Source organism: Felis catus, assembly GCF_018350175.1.
Source record: "Felis catus isolate Fca126 chromosome D2 unlocalized genomic scaffold, F.catus_Fca126_mat1.0 chrD2_random_Un_scaffold_51, whole genome shotgun sequence".
Classification (NCBI taxonomy): Eukaryota; Metazoa; Chordata; class Mammalia; order Carnivora; family Felidae; genus Felis; species Felis catus.
In genome coordinates, this window is record NW_025408510.1 from 1,389 (window position 1) to 16,752 (window position 15,364).

A 15,364-nucleotide genomic window follows, 5' to 3' on the forward strand; every position below is an offset into this window, starting at 1 on the left:
GCCTAGCACTTCCTTCCCAAAAGAAAAGAACACACACACAAACTCTTCCGTGGGAAAGCACACGGAGTGCTTCTTCCTACGTTGTTTTAGGAGGCCATCAAGCACGACCTGTAACCCAAACCCCGGCATGGCCAGCACAAGAGGGTGCAAGGGAACACCCACCTCTCTCTTGAATACACATGCAAGGATCCAAAGCACACTATTTACAAATGCAATCCAGTGAAGAGAGAATGCATAGACATCAGGTTTGGATTATTCTAGAAGGGCAAAAGTTGTTTTAAGTTAAACCACAACATTGAAGCAAATCACTTGACCCCAAAGATGCACAAAACACATTTCAGAAAATTTAGTATTATTATTTCTTTGATGATTGTTAAAAAATCAGAGCAAACTAAAACTAGAGGAGAATTTTCATGTTTTGATACAACTATCTACCAGTAATGCCACGGAAAGTGCCATATGTAGTGGTAAAATACTGAACTCTTTGGGGCACCTGAGTGGCTTCTGGTCGGTGAAGCGTCTGACTCTTGATTTCAGCTCAGGCCATGATCTCACGGTTCATGAGTTCAAGCCTCGCATCAGACTCTGTGATGACAGTGCGGAGTCAGCTTGGGATCCACTCGCTTTCCCCCCTCTCCTTCCCCTTCCCATGCATGCTCTCTAAAGAAAGAAAGAAAGAAACTTTAAAAAATATTAAGTATACAAAACATTATGAAACCCTTCTCTCTCGTATCTGGAAGGAGACAAGGACACCTACTCTCACCACTACCATTCAACACAGTACGGAGGCCCTAGCCAATCCAAGGCAAGAAACATACAAATGGTTATACTATTGGATAGAAACAAAAGAAACTTACCACAAGGCAACACAGAGAATGTAAGGCAGACATACACAAGAATGTGAAAACCTCTGCCATTCACAGATGTATTCCACACACATAGAAAGAACTCATTCAAATCAACAAAAACCAAAACACACAACCTAATCACAAAGTGGCTTCCAAAAGGCAATTATTTCACAAAAGAAACATGTAAGTGGCCAAGACACACACAGGGGCGGGTCCCACGAATACACCGTACCTCCCAGCACCTGAGCCCCAGCAACCAGCTAACACACAGGAGAAGAGGCAATACCAGGCATCAGCCAGCCCTGAGCTCCCGCACGCTGTTGCTCATGGGGCACAGACACGTGCCACCACTCACGCCCTGCTCCTCCAAGGCAACCCAATACGATGCATGTGGATCTGCAGGCAGCCTCTGCACAAACCGGAGCACCCACAGGAGAAAGAATAAACCGTGCTGTGCTCACACACTGGGCTTTCGACAGCAGGGAGGACCAGCACAGCCACGCAAGGAAAGCAGGTGCATTGCGCACACCCAGCGCTCAAGGGCTGGCTCAACATGAAGCGAAGAACAAGCCAAAGCCATCGCTGGTGAAAGTCAAGACCGTGGTTACCTTTGGGGGACGTTCGGTGGGAGTCAGTAGGAGGTAGGAAGCACGGTAAGGTTCCATTTCTTCATCCAGGTGGTGGTTCCAAGAATGTGTTCGCTGAGTGAAAGATATGGAAGATCAGCTGAAAGTAGTGGCCTAGGATGTTCCAAACGTCCGCCGCGTGCCACACAACTAGGCAGCTCTGTGCGGGCTGCTAACCCCCAAGAGAAGCAAGGAAGCCCCACCCATCTGAGTGCGGAATCAGGAAAGAGCATCCAGACACCCGAGGAGCTACCGCCACACCCTCCTCGCCTCCAGCTGTTCATCTGGGGGAGTCCACATCACCTTCCTAAACATAATTGGCCACAAGACACTGAATGCAGAAGCAGCTGGAAGAATAAAGATCTTGCACTAAGCCAATGCCAATGCCAATGCCACGCTTCTACACAGTGTTGTTCTGAAAATGTACGTATTTTTTCCATGAAAGGTATGAGTACGTTAATCTGTACTAATTTCTTGTCTTTAAGTGAATTCATCACATCTGAGATGCTCAGATTTGGTTTGGTTTCCTTAATGTTTGTTTTTGAGAGAGAGACACAGGGCACGTGAAGGGGAGGGGCAGAGGGAGAGGGTCACAGAGAATCTGAGGCAAGTCCAGGCTGGCAGCTGGCAGCACAGAGCCCCACATGGGGCTCTAAACTATCAACTGTGAGATCACCACCTGAGCCAGAGTCGGACCCTTAACACAGAGAGCCACCCAGGCGCCCGCTTCAATTCTCGGTTTAACCTCACCACAGTAGAGATCAAGAGACACAACCCCCACACTCGAAGGCTCTCTGGGGCCCTCAATAATCCCCTGATGTCCAAGTGTCCCGACACCACCGAGTCTGAGAAACACTGTCCCAGGGAACAAAGGGCACTCTCGCCTACTTCCCGTCAACTTCCCAATTTCCATAGGGTTTCCCCAGTTCACCAGACTCTCTAGGGCCTGGCCCACAGGACGCAAGGGCCTAAGGCGGCCTTTGTTCGTGGCAGCCGCCTCGGGGGACAGAACGTGTGCAGCCTGTGCGGGGTCAGGGGTCGGACAAGGCGGGAAGGTCTCCGACAGCCTCTGCGAGGGCGGGCGGCACACTCCTTACACGACAGCCGCCGCGGCTGAGGCAGGCACCCGGAGAACCTCCCAGAAGCCACTACCTGCAGTGAGAAGGGCCCTTACCGCCTGCCGAGCCGTTAAGCCAGCACTGCCACGGGAGGCGCCCCCACACACACCCCGCCGCCACAGAGCGGCCACCACGACTCACGGGAGCCTGCGGGCGTCCACACGGACAGGCCGGCCTTCCGCCCGAGGGTGGCCAAATGCTGTCCCCCAAGTGAGCAGAACCAGGGCGCCCCGAGCCACCCGGCCTCTCACGGCTGGCACTGTGGCCTCTGCCGGAGTCCGAGCGGCGCTGGGTCCACCAGAACTCACCTGCCTCGATCGGGACGGTCTTCGGAGAAACAGGGGCCCCAGGGCGACATCCTCGTAGGTGGAAGACTTCTAGCAAGGGAGAAGCCGGATGCTCAGAAGAGCACCGCCCTCGCCCTCCACAGCGCATGCGGGCTCCTACCGCCGGCAAGAGCCGCCGGCCTCCCGCCCACCTCTCCGCCTGGCAAATGCGCTGTGGCGCCAGCACCAACGGAACCTACTGCGTCAGGGAAGAAACACTACCCGGTGGGACGCTGCACCGGCAGAGACTCCTCAACACGCACCCGCCCGGACGCACTGGGGTACAACGTCAGAGGCCAACCCGATCTCAGCTGCGGACCTTGGGCGATGGACACACATCAGCACAGGTTTGGGGCTGTGACAAAGGCCTCGCCCTGATGGGGGGTTCGGATACCTGCTCAGGGGAGAGGCTGTGCCTCAGTAAGGGCAGGTATGTGTGTGAAATCTCTGGAGGATCCTCTCACGTTTGCTAAAACTGCTCTAGAAAAGTAGCCAAGAAGCCAAAACCACCCCCAAAAATATGCATGGGCGGACCTCCGTGCAATCATAACCCAAGTCTGTGCTCTTTCCAAGCCCCTCCCCCACCCCCCTCCTCGGCCACCGACAGGGGCTCGGGAGCCTGTAAGAGCCCCGATGACGCTGATGGGCCACGTTTGGGCCAGCTTCGGGACACCCTGGGCTACGTTGCAGCCTCGCTGCTCCTGATGGTCCATGTTTCCCAAAGCGCGAGACCCCCCACCCCTTGTCGCTTTTGGAGGACACACTGTGTCCCAGCAAAGCAGCAGTGCTGACTGCCCACCCACAGGCACACTCTGATCCGTGTGAGGTGGCCTCTCAGTGTGGTTTTGCTTTGTAGTCCCCTGATGAGGAGTGACTTTGAGCATCTTTTCTTTTTTCTTGTATTCAATATAATTTATTGTCAAATTGGTTTCCATTCAACACCCAGTGCTCATCCCCACAGGTGCCCTCCTCAATGGCCATCACCCACTTTCCCCTCTCCCCCACCCCCCATCAACCCTCAGTTTGTTCTCAGTAGTTAAGAGTCCCTTAGGGTATGCCTCCTTCCCTCTCTGCAACTCGTTTCCCCCTTTCCCCTCCCCTCTGGTCTCCTGTGAAGTTTCTCAGGATGCACATATGAATGAAAACATATGGTATCTGTCTTTCTCTGCCTGACTTATTTCACTTGGCAGAACACCCTGCAGTTCCTTCCACGTTGCCACAAATGGCCAGATTTCATCTTTTCTCATTGCCAAGTAGTATTCCATCGTATATAGAAACCTCATCTTCTTTATCCATTTGTCCATTGACGGGCATTTAGGCGCTTTCCGTCATGTGGCTATTGTTGAAAACGCTGCTATAAACATTGGGGTACGAGTCCCCTGTGCATCGGCACTCCTGAATCCCCTGAATTCTAGCAGTGCTATTGCTGCATCATAGGGTAGATCTATTTTTAATGTGGTGAGGAACCTCCACACTGTTTCCAGAGTGGCTACACCAGTTTTTCTTCCCACCAACAATGCAAGAGGGTTCCTGTTTCTCCCCATCCTCTTCAGCATCTATAGTGTCCTGATTTGTTCATTTCCGCCACTCCGACCGATGTGAAGTGGAATCTCAGTGTGGTTTTGATTTGTATTTCTCTGATGAGGAGTGACGCTGAGTATCTTGTCATATGTCTCTTGGTCATCTGGATGTCTTCTTTCGAGAAGTACCTATTCATGTCTTGTGCCCATTTCATCACCCGATTATTTGTTTTCAGCTGTGGCGTTTGGTGAGTTCTTTATAGGTGTTTGGATACTAGCCCTGTGTCTGATACGTCATTTGCAAATATCTTTTCCCATTTCATCTGTTGTCTTTTTGTTTTGTTGCTTGTTTCCTTTGCAGTGCAGAAGGTTTTTATCTTGATGAGGTCCCTACAGCTCATTTATGCTTTTAATTCCCTTGCCGTTGGAGACGTGTCATGTAAGAAATTGCCACAGCTGAGGTCGGAGAGGTTTTCTCCTGCTTTCTCCTCTCGGGTTTTAAAGGTTTCGTGTCTCACATTCAGGTCCTTTATCCATTTTGAGTTTATTTTTGTGTATGCTGTAAGAAAGTGATCTAGTTTCATTCTTCTGCATGTTGCTGTCCAGTTCTCCCAGCACCAGTGGTTAAAGAGTCTGGTTTTTTTCCATTGGATACTCTTTCGTGCTTGGTGGAAGATTAGTGGGCCGGGCCATACATTTGTGGGTCTGAATCTGGGTTCTCTATTCTGTTCCATTGGCCTATGTGTCTGTTTGTGTGCCCATTCCATACTGTCTTGATGATTACAGGTTGTAGCAGAGGCTACATTCTGGGACTGTGATGCCTCCTGCTTTGGTTTTCTTCTTGAATATTACTTTGTATATTCGGGGTCTTTTGTGCTTCCATACACATGTTACATGATTTGTTCTAGCTTTGGAAAGAATGGTGGCACGATTTTGATGGGGATTGCATTGAAGGTGTAGATTGCTTTGGGTGGTATTGACATTTTAACAATATTCATTCTTCGAATCCATGAACATGGAATGTTTTCCCATTTCTTTTTGTCTTCTTCAATCCTTCATAACCCTTGTATAGTTTTCAGCATACAGAACTTTTATATCTTTGGATTGGTTCATTCGTATTTTTAAGGTTACTGATAGGTATTTTATGGTCCTGGTGCAACTAGGAACGTGATCAGTTTCTTTAGTTGTCTTTCTGTTTCGTTGTTATTGGTATATTAAAATGCGATGGGTTTCTGTACATTGCTTTTGTACCCTGTGAGTTTCCTGATTGATGTAGCAGTTCCAGGAGACTTTTGGTGGATTCTGTCAGGTTTTCCAGGTAGAGTATCATGTGGTCTGTGAAGAGTGAACGTTTGACTTCATCTTTGCCATTGTGATGCCATTGATTTCACTTTGTTGTCCGATTGCTGGTTCTAGGAATTGCAAAACTATGTTCAACAACAGTGGTGACAGTGGACATGCCTGTCATGTTCCTGATCTCAGGGGCAAAGTTTTCAGTTTATCCCCAGGAGAATTATATTAGCTGTGGGCTTGTATCATACGTGACTTTTACGATGTTTTCATATGTTCCTTCTATTCCGACTTTCTTGAGGGTTTTTATTAAGAAAGGATGCTGTGTTTTTTCAAATGCTTTCTCTGCCTGTATTGACAGGATCATGTGGTTCTTACCTGTGATTTTCTTAATGTGATGTATCCTATTGGTCGATTTGCAAATATTGAACCAGCCCTATAGCCCAGATAGGAATCCTACCTGATCATGGTAAAAAATTCTTTTCATATGCTGTGCGTTTGATTTGCCAGTATCTTGTTGAGAATTTTTGTATTCTCATTCATCAGGCATATTGTCCTATAGTCGTCTTTTTTTTTTTTTTTTTTTTTTTTTTTTTGCTGGGTCTCTGTCTGGTTTGGGAATCAAAGTAAAGCTGGCTTCGTAGAATGAGTCTGGAAGTTTTCCTTCCATTTCTATTTTGTGGAACAGCTTGAGAGGCATAGATATTAACTGCTTTAGATGTCTGATGGAATTCCCCAGGGAAGCATGTGGTGCAGAAAATGAGATAAATCTTAGGATGCAATGACTAGGACAACTCCATGGGAAGCTGATGGTCTCAGGAATAAGATATGGAACACATATGAGTAGGGCAAAGGGAAGCCTCTGTCGACCACCATGGGAACCCAAAGGCAAGATGCCTGTGTTCTTACCTTAGAAGTGAGGGAAAGCTTCTGGAGTTCACTGTTTTCCCTTGCCATCCTATCAGTGGATAGAGAAGACAGTGATTCCAAGGTAACAGGCTTGTGCTGCAGGCTGAGCTCAAATGTTTGGAACAGGGCTTGGATGCAGTAGTTCATGAATGGTCCCTTTCTGTGCTAAGCAGGTCCTCGAGAATACTGCCCATGGTGAACCAACTGTTCTTCAGAGTAAAAGCATCTTTAATGGCCAGGGAGGGAAACAAGTTGGCTAGCCATCATTTCTTCTACCAGCCACCCAAACACCAAGTACTCTCAGGAAGGCAATCCTTCCTTTGGGATCTCAGAAACTGATTGCTCTTGGTTAGCACAGACCAGATTCAGAGCTGGTTAGGAGTGGCCAGCACTCACTATGCAGGGGACAGTCTCATTGTCCTTGCCTGAGACCAGAGACATGGTTATCATTATGGCCAGGGAAATCAGAATGGCTAGAAACAGGGCCAAAGTGTTTCAGTTCAGCAAATTATGGAATCAAGCTGAGACAGAAATGTCTACCTCCACATTCCTCTTATCCCAGAAGGGAGGATAGCTCCCTTCCAATATCGGTGACCCTGACTCCACCTGAGCCTTGCTGCTGGGCACTTTGAAATCCCCTGGGCTTACCTTTGTCCACATAGTGCTCAAAGGCAGTTGTTGAGGGACCCTGTGGCCCAAGGGATCCCGCGGTGACAAGAATATGGTCTGACACCCCAGTTAAAAGTAGAAAAAATGCCTCTGAGATACTGTCCCTGAGTGGACAAGGGAGAGAACTTGGTGGGAAAAGAGCAACAGGGTGGAGAATGATACAGAGAAGGCCAAAGTTCTTTCTTAACACGAGAGAACACGATAAATCAAACACTGATGCGACGAGCACAATCTCCTGATAGGATGGTTGCCTCAGGAGTAAGACCCATGTGTGGGCTAGGACCAAGGGAAACCTCCTGCAGTGTTTCTCCAGAAAGGGGTGAAAAGTTCCTGGCACTGGCTTTTGTTGCCCTGTCCTTTGAAGCCAGAATTGACACCCAGTTAGCACATTCTAGCTTGGGGCTAACCCTCAGATATTTGGAGAATGGTTCTGCTGCACCAGTCCTTGAGTGGGCTCGGTCCAGTACGTAGCAGATCCTGAAGAATATTGCCAATGGATGAAGTGTCTGCTCTGCATGGTGAAGGCATCTGTATCCTCCAGTGTTTGGAGTTCTACTGACGAACTGATGAAGAATGGGGGCGATGGTGGGCGTGATCCAGAGCCCAAGACCAAGAAAGATCTCCTGAAGACATCTTTCCTACAAAAAAGGTGATTTTATTAAACGATGGGGACAGAAACCACATGCAAGAAAATCTGCCCTGGGGTCCTGACGGGTAACTCATTCTTACACACCATCAGGTTGGCAGGGTGTCAAGGATAGGGTTAGGGTTAGGGGGAAGCAAGTTTTCAGCACCTTGAGGACTAGGTGTGGCTAAGGAAATGCCCTTTATTACCACATAATAAAACCCAAGTCATGAGACCCATTCAATGTATATGGGGCGGGTGCATAAGCTTGGAGGAATACTGCCAGGATATACCTTGAGCAGTTGAAATAAAAGAAGTTGACTTGCAGGGTCTTCAAGGTTGGGATGATGTTAGGCTTAGGTTGTGTTTTGCCCCTAGCAAAGGGTCATCACCATCACCGAGCAGCTAAGCTCCTAGAGGGATGTCACTCTATCCATTTCAGGGATTGTCAGTGGGCTATAAGCAGTAAGGGAATTTAATTTTCATTTGCCGTAGCATCACACATTACCATGACAAGTGCTTAAGGCCCTTTTCTCTGCACGTGGGTGGTCAAGACTGTCCAAGGAATAACAATCATATTCCACCCAGGGTGGGAGGAGGGGCTAGCTTGTGCTTTACCCCTCAGCCTGCCTTATGCTCCCTCATCATATCCTCCCTGAATAATGTCAACCCTGAAACCTTGAAGATGGATGAAGGTGGAAGGTCTCATCTTCTGTAGCTTCTTTGTGCTGAGTAGGGGCATAGAGTCGTCCCTACCTATATGGGTCCTTATTGGTCTCTTGGGAAACGTACAGAGGAGTTACAAAAGGCAGCGGCGGCTGAATCCAAGGTGGGCCTTCTTGAGTAGAAAGGCTCATCGTTTGGCTTCAGCAAGTGTAGTGATGGAGTCGGCACCAGGCAGAGAGGCATGGGAGAAACCAGCACAACAGAGTTAGGAAAACAAGAGAGAAGTGCTTTGGTAGTTGACAGACATGCTCAGTCCAGGAGTGTAGCCAGTCACTAGAGGAAAGAGAGGCATTGTTGAAAGCGCCAGTTGAAGTATGCATGTCGCTCAGAAATCCAGAAATGCCTCGGTGGTAATCTGGAATGTATACACAGCATTTTGTCAGAGCACATTTCAAACCCAGTGTCTACCAGTACTGCCAGTGAAGATTTCAGATGTGAGGCTTGAAGTATCCTCAGATGGAAGTGGGAACAGGCAGCAGGAATCCGATTGGTCTTTCCAGTTGGGAACTCGAATGTCTGCAGTGATGCTTTGAATGGCCCATCGTAAGAAGGACCTGTTAGTATGAATTGAGAAAGGAAAGTGAAAAAGAAAGGTGCGACCATCCTAAGAGAGGCTTGAGGTCTCGTACAGGTTCCCCGGAATAAAAGGCACATTAGTTTGCCCACTGACTAACTGTAAAGGGGGTAGAGGTTTTGTTTCGATACGGGAACCCATGAAGATTTCCCCTCTAAATGACTGCAGTAGGAAGACATAATACGATGTGGTAAGGGCCATTTATTTCAGGGTTAAATCCCCTGTTGCATGAGACTTTCCATCCTTTGAACAATTAGGTCTGGGGGTTTATATGGGGTGAGTTTCGAGTAACTGTCAGATCAGGTGTAGGGAGGACATGGTTTGCATACTTAGAGATTTATAACTTAACTCAGCTTCAAGTGGATACTACAGCACTGTCTATTGATAGGTCTAGAGTGAGAAAAGATCTTGTGTACAGCTGTTGGGGAAACCCATCCCATTTTCAAGCTGTTTCAAGATTATACCCAGGGGGTCCTATTACTATGCCCACAGGAGAACAACAAGGTTGTCCATACCTGTGCTATTGTGACAGGATCTCTCAAGGTTACCTCACGTTGTCTAGTTTAGGCAAACATTTGAAGACAACTAGGATTTAACATCGATAATGTGCATTGCTGAAGTGTAGTTTTTCTCTGTAAAAACCCTCTTTGCCCAAGACAGTCAAATCCAGACTAATTCATCTGCAAATGAGGCCACTCTTGACAAACTTGGCCTCATTATTTCCATAAGCTCTGCAAGAAGAGTCATTGATCCTAAGGATCTTTGAAAGCGTGCTTTACTTTACTGGAATCCCTTCTAAGGAATCTCCAGACTGAAGCTTTGTAGCCTCTCCAGGCCAGAAGCCAAACCAAGGACTTCCTGTCAGATGGGCCTGCAATACCAGTGGAATTGGGCGAATTCCTCTTCACGAGGTCCCCAAGATATCCTGAGGTTCCTGTGCCCCTCCCCCACTCCTTCTCTCTCTCTCTCTCTCTCTCTCTCTCTCTCTCTCTCTCTCTCCCCCTCTCCATAAAGGATAAACATAACAAAATCTTCTCTCACGAAACCTGTTTCATATCGTAGGAGATTCACAAAATAAATACTTTTAGGACAAATACAGGGATTTGCAATCTTTCAGATTCCTACTAAAAAGGGTATTTCGAGAACTCAAAAGCTATATTCCAACTGAACCAGAATTAGGAAGAGGGGCCTAAATGAATTGAGGAAGATTATAGTTTTGTGAGTCTTGCTGGAAATCTTGCTGCTTCTCTAATGTTTGCTGTTCTAGATGAAGGAAACGTTCTCTGCTCTTCAGGTATCTCTAATAGGCAGAGATGTCACCAACTATTCACTTGCCAACTGAAGCCTTGACCTTCCCTCTGTACCTAAATCTTCTGAAATTCAAACACTCTGTGAGTATTCTTCCTTTCATGGCCATTACAGGTATTTGCCTACGTGCAATAAGAATCTCTTGCTTGTAACAGGACACCTTTGGAAATACTGGTTACTTTCCTATGGCTTTGACTGGAATGTCCTATTTGAGAGACATGCATAGACTCAGAAATGACACTACAGCTTCGAGGAACTAAGGTTGACGTGATGTAACATGGAGCCATTAAAGCCCCTTGGAAATGTTTTCCGGATACCTGGTTCCCAGAGTTCCCAGCGCCTCACCAGGCGAGTAAAGAATGTCCCTTCCTGGCAGGCACAGGAACCCTAGGATATCTTGGGGACCTCGTGAAGAGGAATTCGCCCAATTCCACTGGTATTACAGGCCCATCTGACAGGAAGTCCTTGGTTTGGCTTCTGGCCTGGAGAGGCTACCAAAGTTCAGTCTGGAGATTCCTTAGAAGGGATTCCAGTAAAGTAAAGCACGCTTTCAAAGATCCTTAGGATCAATGACTCTTCTTGCAGAGCTTATGGAAATAATGAGGCCAAGTTTGTCAAGAGTGCCCTTATTCGCAAATGAATTAGTCTGGATTTGGGTATCACAGGCAAAGAGGGTTTTTAGAGAGAAAAACTACATTTCAGCAATGCACATTATCAATGTTAAATCCTAGTTGTCTTCAAATGTTTGCCTAAACTAGACAACGTGAGGTAACCTTGAGAGATCCTGTCACAATAGCACAGGTATGGACAACCTTGTTGTTCTCCTGTGGGCATAGTAATAGGACCCCCTGGGTATAATCTTGAAACAGCTTGAAAATGGGATGGGTTTCCCCAACAGCTGTACACAAGATCTTTTCTCACTCTAGACCTATCAATAGACAGTGCTGTAGTATCCACTTGAAGCTGAGTTAAGTTATAAATCTCTAAGTATGCAAACCATGTCCTCCCTACACCTGATCTGACAGTTACTCGAAACTCACCCCATATAAACCCCCAGACCTAATTGTTCAAAGGATGGAAAGTCTCATGCAACAGGGGATTTAACCCTGAAATAAATGGCCCTTACGGCATCATGTTATGTCTTCTTACTGCAGTCATTTAGAGGGGCAATTTTCATGGGCTCCCGAATCGAAATAAAACCTCTACCCGCTTTACAGTTAGTCAGTGGGCAAACTAATGTGCCTTTTATTCCGGGGAACCTGTACGAGACCTCAAGCCACCACTGCCTTTGTAACTCCTCTGTACGTTCCCCAAGAGACCAATAAGGACCCATATAGGTAGGGACGACTCTATGCCCCTACTCAGCACAAAGAAGCTACAGAAGATGAGACCTTCCACCTTCATCCATCTTCAAGGTTTCAGGGTTGACATTATTCAGGGAGGATATGATGAGGGAGCATAAGGCAGGCTGAGGGGTAAAGCACAAGCTAGCCCCTCCTCCCACCCTGGGTGGAATATGATTGTTATTCCTTGGACAGTCTTGACCACCCACGTGCAGAGAAAAGGGCCTTAAGCACTTGTCATGGTAATGTGTGATGCTACGGCAAATGAAAATTAAATTCCCTTACTGCTTATAGCCCACTGACAATCCCTGAAATGGATAGAGTGACATCCCTCTAGGAGCTTAGCTGCTCGGTGATGGTGATGACCCTTTGCTAGGGGCAAAACACAACCTAAGCCTAACATCATCCCAACCTTGAAGACCCTGCAAGTCAACTTCTTTTATTTCAACTGCTCAAGGTATATCCTGGCAGTATTCCTCCAAGCTTATGCACCCGCCCCATATACATTGAATGGGTCTCATGACTTGGGTTTTATTAAATGGTAATGAAGGGCATTTCCTTAGCCACACCTAGTCCCTCAAGGTGCTGAAAGCTTGCTTCCAACACTGCTTAGAGACTTACCCTATCCGTGACACCCTGCCAACCTGATGGTGTGCAATAATAATAAGTTACCTGTCAGGACCCCACTGCAGATTTGCTTGCATGTGGGTTCTGTCCCCATCGTTTAATAAAATCACCTTTTTTGTAGGAAAGATGTCTTCAGGAGATCTTTCTTGGTCTTGGGCTCTGGACCACCCCCACCATCGCCCCCAATCTTCAACAGTTCGTCAGCAGAACTCCTACCACTGGAGGATACAGATGCCTTCACCATGCAGAGCAGACACTTCATCCATTGGCAATATTCTTCAGGATCTGCTACGTACTGGACCGAGCCCACTCAAGGACTGGTGCAGCAGAACCATTCTCCAAATATCTGAGGGTTAGCCCCAAGCTAGAATGTGCTAACTGGGTGTCAATTCTGGCTTCAAAGGACAGGGCAACAAAAGCCAGTGCCAGGAACTTTTCACCCCTTTCTGGAGAAACACTGCAGGAGGTTTCCCTTGGTCCTAGCCCACACATGGGTCTTACTCCTGAGGCAACCATCCTATCAGGAGATTGTGCTCGTCGCATCATTGTTTGATTTATCGCATTCTCTCGTGTTAAGAAAGAACTTTGGCCTTCTCTGTATCATTCTCCACCCTGTTGCTCTTTTCCCACCAAGTTCTCTCCCTTGTCCACTCAGGGACAGTATCTCAGAGGCATTTTTTTCTACTTTTAACTGGGTGTCAGACCATATTCTTGTCACCGCGGGATCCCTTGGGCCACAGGGTCCCTCAACAACTGCCTTTGAGCACTATGTGGACAAAGGTAAGCCCAGGGGATTTCAAAGTGCCCAGCAGCAAGGCTCAGGTGGAGTCAGGGTCACCGATATTGGAAGGGAGCTATCCTCCCTTCTGGGATAAGAGGAATGTGGAGGTAGACATTTCTGTCCCAGCTTGATTCCATAATTTGCTGAACTGAAACACTTTGGCCCTGTTTCTAGCCATTCTGATTTCCCTGGCCATAATGATAACCATGTCTCTGGTCTCAGGCAAGGACAATGAGACTGTCCCCTGCATAGTGAGTGCTGGCCACTCCTAACCAGCTCTGAATCTGGTCTGTGCTAACCAAGAGCAATCAGTTTCTGAGATCCCAAAGGAAGGATTGCCTTCCTGAGAGTACTTGGTGTTTGGGTGGCTGGTAGAAGAAATGATGGCTAGCCAACTTGTTTCCCTCCCTGGCCATTAAAGATGCTTTTACTCTGAAGAACAGTTGGTTCACCATGGGCAGTATTCTCGAGGACCTGCTTAGCACAGAAAGGGACCATTCATGAACTACTGCATCCAAGCCCTGTTCCAAACATTTGAGCTCAGCCTGCAGCACAAGCCTGTTACCTTGGAATCACTGTCTTCTCTATCCACTGATAGGATGGCAAGGGAAAACAGTGAACTCCAGAAGCTTTCCCTCACTTCTAAGGTAAGAACACAGGCATCTTGCCTTTGGGTTCCCATGGTGGTCGACAGAGGCTTCCCTTTGCCCTACTCATATGTGTTCCATATCTTATTCCTGAGACCATCAGCTTCCCATGGAGTTGTCCTAGTCATTGCATCCTAAGATTTATCTCATTTTCTGCACCACATGCTTCCCTGGGGAATTCCATCAGACATCTAAAGCAGTTAATATCTATGCTTCTCAAGCTGTTCCACAAAATAGAAATGGAAGGAAAACTTCCAGACTCATTCTACGAAGCCAGCTTTACTTTGATTCCCAAACCAGACAGAGACCCAGCAAAAAAAAAAAAAAAAAAAAAAAAGACGACTATAGGACAATATGCCTGATGAATGAGAATACAAAAATTCTCAACAAGATACTGGCAAATCAAACGCACAGCATATGAAAAGAATTTTTTACCATGATCAGGTAGGATTCCTATCTGGGGTATAGGGCTGGTTCAATATTTGCAAATCGACCAATAGGATACATCACATTAAGAAAATCACAGGTAAGAACCACATGATCCTGTCAATACAGGCAGAGAAAGCATTTGAAAAAACACAGCATCCTTTCTTAATAAAAACCCTCAAGAAAGTCGGAATAGAAGGAACATATGAAAACATCGTAAAAGTCACGTATGATACAAGCCCACAGCTAATATAATTCTCCTGGGGATAAACTGAAAACTTTGCCCCTGAGATCAGGAACATGACAGGCATGTCCACTGTCACCACTGTTGTTGAACATAGTTTTGCAATTCCTAGAACCAGCAATCGGACAACAAAGTGAAATCAATGGCATCACAATGGCAAAGATGAAGTCAAACGTTCACTCTTCACAGACCACATGATACTCTACCTGGAAAACCTGACAGAATCCACCAAAAGTCTCCTGGAACTGCTACATCAATCAGGAAACTCACAGGGTACAAAAGCAATGTACAGAAACCCATCGCATTTTAATATACCAATAACAACGAAACAGAAAGACAACTAAAGAAACTGATCACGTTCCTAGTTGCACCAGGACCATAAAATACCTATCAGTAACCTTAAAAATACGAATGAACCAATCCAAAGATATAAAAGTTCTGTATGCTGAAAACTATACAAGGGTTATGAAGGATTGAAGAAGACAAAAAGAAATGGGAAAACATTCCATGTTCATGGATTCGAAGAATGAATATTGTTAAAATGTCAATACCACCCAAAGCAATCTACACCTTCAATGCAATCCCCATCAAAATCGTGCCACCATTCTTTCCAAAGCTAGAACAAATCATGTAACATGTGTATGGAAGCACAAAAGACCCCGAATATACAAAGTAATATTCAAGAAGAAAACCAAAGCAGGAGGCATCACAGTCCCAGAATGTAGCCTCTGCTACAACCTGTAATCATCAAGACAGT

At 46.7% G+C, this 15,364-nt stretch overlaps 1 long non-coding RNA gene across 1 annotated transcript; it reads right to left on the reverse strand.

The window, feature by feature from the left end:
* Window positions 1–481: 481 nt before the first annotated feature.
* LOC123383606 lies at window positions 482–3,661 on the reverse strand. The gene is made up of 3 exons (XR_006593509.1): window positions 2,901–3,661; window positions 1,457–1,549; window positions 482–660 (listed from the first exon to the last, which is right to left on the reverse strand). It is a non-coding gene; the product is annotated as an uncharacterized LOC123383606 (long non-coding RNA).
* Between the last annotated feature and the right edge of the window lie 11,703 nt (window positions 3,662–15,364).